This window comes from Chiloscyllium plagiosum, unplaced genomic scaffold (genome assembly GCF_037043375.1).
Source record: "Chiloscyllium plagiosum isolate Xiang-an unplaced genomic scaffold, Cpla_swu_hap1 HiC_scaffold_28, whole genome shotgun sequence".
In the NCBI taxonomy this organism is placed as follows: Eukaryota; Metazoa; Chordata; class Chondrichthyes; order Orectolobiformes; family Hemiscylliidae; genus Chiloscyllium; species Chiloscyllium plagiosum.
Window position 1 is genome coordinate 30,516,142 of NW_028270166.1, and position 6,000 is coordinate 30,522,141.

The window sequence follows — 6,000 nt, forward strand, 5'->3', positions numbered from 1 at the left end:
ATAGTCAGTGGGAAGTTTTTCCTCTTTGTGGTGGAGCTCAGTCAAGGTGCATCTAGCCCAACCTGATCCTGTAAGGGCAAATGTAGTGAAGCAATTCATAGAAGATCATAGAATACCTACAGTGTGGAAACAGGCCCTTCGGCCCAACAAGACCCTCTGAAGAATATCCCACCCAAACCCATTCCCCTCCCCTATTACTCTACATTTACCCCGATTAATGAATCTAACCTACACATCCCTCGGCACGATGCATATACTTTAGCGTAAGAATTATAACTCTAAATTGATCTCTATTCCATTTAATGTATCTGAAATTTGAATTATTATGTACCTTTACACAATTTATGAATAAAAGTAGGTTTTGGAAAAGAAAAATAAGACGCACAGGAGGATTCTATGGACTCTTGTCCTGAATTAGAGTTTCTATAGCAAAGGCTGTTTGCCTGGATCTATGTAAAGGCACATATTTCCCAAGTCATTACTGATGAAGGGCTTATGCCCGAAATATCGATTCCCCTGCTCCTTTGATGCTGCCTGACCTGCTGTGCTTTTCCAGTGCCACACTCTCAATTCTGATCTCCAGCATCTGCAGTCCTCACTTTCTCCATATATTCCCCATGAGAGAGTCATCTAGTCCTGCCCTGTAACTCTCATAGGTCTCTGCACTCTTCCAACTCTGTCCCCCTGCACTTCCCAGTTTTCTTTATTCCACCATTTAAAGGCCATCCCTTCAGAAATCTAAATTCCCTCCTTTCACTTTAGCTCAGTTTCCTTCAGGATTCTCCTGAAAACCTAGTTCTTTCACCAGATATTGTTCTAACAGCTATTTATTTAATAATATTCCAGGACACTGAGGGTTTGCATAACTACAAGTTGCTGCTGTTGTTCTCAGAAAGAGAACTTGAAATGAAAAGTGAAGAGTTTTTTGAAGTCTAGGAAAAGAATGAGTCTGTAAAGTTCATTAACTTTATAAGAGTGATGGTTGGGGGAAGAGTTATGAGGGCAGAAGGTTTAGATTGTTAAACAATCAACTGAGTGTGCGCTCTGATACCTGTCCAACTAGCCATTCATCATGTTTAACACCAGGCAGCAAATAGTGAACTATCCCCTGACCTTTTGAACCTGATGTTAGAACATTGAGGGGTAAGACTAAGACAAAAATTTGGAAGGGCCAGCAGGATGGCCTCTCCAATCAGAATCTTTCAGGGAGGCAGGGGCTGTCTTCGCTCCTTCTTTCCCATAAACTGCTACAGGAAGGCTGCTTCCAGAGCAGGTAGCCTCACCATGTTGTGGGAGCCCAGTCTGCTGTTAGCAAACTACTTGGTTACAGACAAAAAAAGACGCAGATGCTGGAATCCAAGGTAGATAGGCAGGAGGCTGGAAGAACACAGCAAGTCAGGCAGCATTAGAGGTGTAGAAGTCAACGTTTCAGGTGTAACCCTTCTTCAAGACTGGGCCAATGTCCTGAAGAAGGGTTACACCTGAACCGTTGACTTCTCCACCTTCTGATGCTGCCTGGCTTGCTGTGTTCTTCCAGCTTCCTGCTCGTCTACATTAGCAAAATACTGGTAGGCCTTTTAATTCACCCGAACCGGGGCCTTGAAATTGGTAGTTGACTGTACACCTCTGTACAATGGAAAGCTGATTATATCCCTGATATCACTATTTTAAAACTCCCTCCTGCCACCACCCCCATCAGGTCAAGAACAGTAAAATTCAAACCTAGATCTCCAACTATTTCGTTATGGAAAGTCCACAGTTTGAGCCTTTAAGCCCTCACCCAACTTCCTCAAATGTGTATTTTGGATTGGGATTAGGGAAGAGTGCTCAGGAGAAGGGAGCCTGCAAGATTCCCCCATCCCATCTCATTGGCAAATTAGCGCCCTGCCTACTGTACTGACAGTGATCCTCTCTGTCTCCCTTAGTCCTCGTAAACTCCAATCTCCTCTCCCTTCCCAAAGTCCCGGTATGCATTGTGGGCTGACAAATCTGTGTCCAATTCTCCTGAAACTTCCTTGTTTGAATATCCTGATTTAAAATGTCAAGCCTCCAGCAGCACAGAAACAGACACAATCAAAGCTCCAAAACAGTATTCTCTCATCTGCATCAGAGAGACTGAGTGAGCATTCTTTTTCAAAGCTGCAACAAAGCTATTGTCCCATATGAAAAATGAGGTAAAGTTCAAACCACAGCAAATTGTTCTCCCGTTTATATACAGCCCTGTCATTTGCCGCTAATGCAAAGATTCTTATCATTACACCCTCCAGTGAATCAGCTGAGAGCATTATTTGATGGTACAGATATCACAATAGCCTCACAGTCCAGGATAATTTCTGCATTTTTTAAAAATTGCTCTGATTGTAAGGAATGATGATTTAATCTGAGATCAAGTTCATTATAAATAATGGCAGGGTGTAAGAGGGAGACAGGGCTGAGATACCATCACTGAACTACTCAAGCTTTATATTCTGCTTATGATTCCCTTATGTCAAACTATACTGATAGAAATTCCAAATGACTTGAAATTCATTCTTGTTTCTGAGGCTCCAAATAACCATGCTTTTGATTACAAGTATCTTGTTCCTGAGATTATGTCTTGGCTATTAGCAGCTTCAGTAGCTGAAAAAGGTTGATCAAAGTACTTTTAAGAATGGTTTAAACATCTTCTCTCATTGTGTGAAATAAACTCATCAATTGCTTACTTGGTACCTGATTTAGAATATTCTTGTCTTGCTCTGTTTATACTACACTATGACCAAACGTTGGCCTGCACTTAGGCAAAGGTGCGGTAAACAGAGCTAGATATTAATATTCTACATTGGGTGCCAAGTGAACAGTTTATAAGTTTATTTCACACTCAAAAGGAAGATGTTTAATATCATACTTAAACGCGTTTGAATTGGCTTTCCTCCTTCTGCTACTGAGGCTGTTAGTATCCAAGTTGTGATCTCCAGGACAAAACACTTGTAACCTGTAATATCATTACTTAGACCATAAGATATAGGAGCAGAATTAGATCATTTGGCCCATTGAGACTGCTCTGCCTTTTGATCATGCCTCATATGTTTCTCAATCTTATTTTCCAGCCTTCTCTGTGTAACCCCTGATCTCTATACTAATCTCAAACTTTGAGCCTTGTTTATGAGAAAGATGTTAATGATGGTGATTTTTAGTATCAAAGGTTTGAAATGTGTTTAAAGGCTTGGTACCAATGGGACAGTAAGTCTAGGTCAGTGTGAAATCCTCAATCTCAATGGGAGTGCAAGCCTCGTTGTTATTGATCCCAATTGAAATCACATTGCTCCCCAGTGCAGGATCTTGAGATCTACAATGCATGACTTTGGGCACTTTGGCTTGTATATCATGATCAGTGTAAAATCGACTTTATAATGTGTAATGCTCCTCTTGTTGATCTAACATTAGATGTAGATGCCGACACACAGAGCTCTCACAGCCGAGTACTTGTATAACTCTGCTCGTCAAATGTATTTTGCCTTATTAGACAGTACGCAACAGTGCACAACAGGAATATTCTATATCAGGTGCAAATGAACAGTTGACATATGTATTCTATACTGAAAGGAAGACGTTTAAATCTTGCAATCATCTAAAAAAGTTTATTATTGATTGATATTTTATTTGGATCACTGATTTTATTCACTGACAAAACAAAAAAAAATTCTAATTTTAAAGTTTAGTCGGAAGATAATTAAAATTGGACAAATAAAAAAGGAAACAGAATAGCTCAAAATGAGGTGACAGTTGTCGTCCAACCAGCTTTTTCCACATTAAAATCTTTTGCTTCTTTTTGTGGACAATTAAACTTTTATTTTCATTGCAACATTAAACCAATTTTCAAGATTCTCTCATCCTCCGCAATCTTAGCCATCACAATTTTCCCTTCCCCATTTCTTGTCTTGCCCCTCCTTTCCAACCTTCTTCCCCTCTCATTTCATCACCCTCTTCCCCTCTCTCCACAATCCTCTATTCCGTTCCCATACTGCAATTACAAATAGAGTTAGAACTCTATCATAAATAGTCCAAGTAAACTGCCACACCACGGGGATGCAATTCTGGATTACTGGGATCAGCAACCCTTTAACCTGGTTTCTTGTTTTACTGCCTCTCTCCCACACTGAATCTGATACATAGATATGCACTCTTGATGAAACATTCAGAGACAAATTGAATGGACTTTTCATTTGCAAGATGTTTTGTAACTTGATCTTAGCATTTTGGAAGTGAACACTTTGGCTTTATAGTTTAAAGGATCCAAAGAATAATAATTGTCCCAATCAATTAAATTTACACAGTTAAAAATTTAGTAACAATATAAGTTCCAGTATTCAAACCTGTTCCGTAGGTATCAGCTGTAATTGAAGCTTCAGAAACAGGAGCCAGAACTTGAAGTTGATAAAACTGCACAGTGACGCCCGAGTAATTAATTCACTAACATTTGCTTAACTGAGTTATAACTTTGTTATTTGCTCACTGACATACATATTCATTAACTCACGGACATGAGCACATTCCAAACTGCCCAGACTTCAGTGCCAGGAATTATATTTTAAACCCCACGGGGGTGGAGCTGAGAGATCATTAAGTTTTTGTCAGGTGTCACAGAAACAGTTAATCTTTGTTCAAACTAATAAACAAGAAGAAACCTGCACTCCCGCTCTGAATCAGTTCATCTTAGAGACAGCGTAAAGTGTAAAGGATTGGCCATTGCCCGTGGAACGAATGTGTACTTTACCATCGCAATTTCTCTGGAGGGGTAAAATGCCTCATGCTTGCAATCTGATTCCTTGATAAAGTGTGCAGATATATGATACCTGAAGATTGTCCCTTTGGGGCACAGATGGAGCAGGAGGTGAATGTGGGGGAATGTAGGGGGAAGGGTTCGATTCCAGGCAAATTCACTGTAAATACACCCCGTTCATGGCAGGCTGACAATTCTAGGTTAGGGAACAAGTGTGTTTTTTCTGGCCTGTCCCATACGGCAACAGTTTAACAGCCTGGTCAGTAAGCTTTCCTAGTATATACCTGCTTTGCCCTGCTTACCCATGTTTTGCCTCATACTTGTGTCTTCTGTTCTGGGCTTTATAGGGGGCCCACAATGGAGAATTCAAACTGCGTTCCATTTCGGAAGGGCAATTGCTCATGGAAGAGGACAAAGGGAACAGCAATCGGGAAAGAGAAACAGCTCACAGAGCGGCCAAGACTAAACCCCTCAGAATGATTGACTGCTGTGTACATTCCGCAAAATAGGAAGTGTCCACTTCTCCATGCGTTGCACCCTCTCTAAATATTTCAATTAGGTAATGGTCAAATGACTCGGGCGACTGTCTGTGTGGAGTTTGCATGTTCTCCCTACGTCTGTGTGGGCTTCTGCTGGGTGATCCGGCTTCCTCCTATAGTCCAAAGATGTGCAGGGTAGGTGGATTGGCCATGGGAAATTGTCCATAATGTCCAGGGATGTGTAGGTTGAGTGAATTAGACATGGAAAATGCAGGGTTATAGGTGGATTAATTTGGGTTAGGTCATTGTGGACTCGATGGGCCAAATGACCTCCTTCCACACTGTAGAGATTCTATGATTGTATGACTGTCTGAATTATGAGGCGCGACCACAGAACAGTAAGTAGGAATCTGTCTCTTTCAGTTCTGCCACACTGAGCAGTAGAGATTCCTCACTCTCTGGCACTGTAAATTATTATTTTCACCTCCGTTTGTACATTTCTCATCAAGACACTGAATATTGTAACATAAACAACATAAGAATATTTGAGTGTACGAAAAAGGAGTTGAAGCAGTCCATCAGGCTCCTTGAACCAACTCTAACATTCTCAATAAGATCATGATCGATCTTTGACATAGGAACAGGAAGAAGCCATTTAGCCCGTCCAGCCTGTTTCTCTATTGAGTGGGATTCATTGCTGATTTACTTCCTAATGTAATACACCTGCCTTAACACTATTAATCTTCATACATTTCGCAAACA

General features: G+C 40.8%; 1 protein-coding gene across 2 annotated transcripts in view; it reads right to left on the reverse strand.

Moving 5' to 3' along the window:
• tmprss9 (transmembrane serine protease 9) overlaps positions 1-4,515 on the reverse strand; it is a 39,255-nt gene extending 34,740 nt beyond the window's left edge. For both annotated transcript variants that reach the window (XM_043721059.2, XM_087976089.1), the window contains exon 1: positions 4,353-4,515. The gene's annotated coding sequence lies outside the window, so the exon portion shown is untranslated. The remainder of the gene's footprint in view (positions 1-4,352) is intronic.
• Between the last annotated feature and the right edge of the window lie 1,485 nt (positions 4,516-6,000).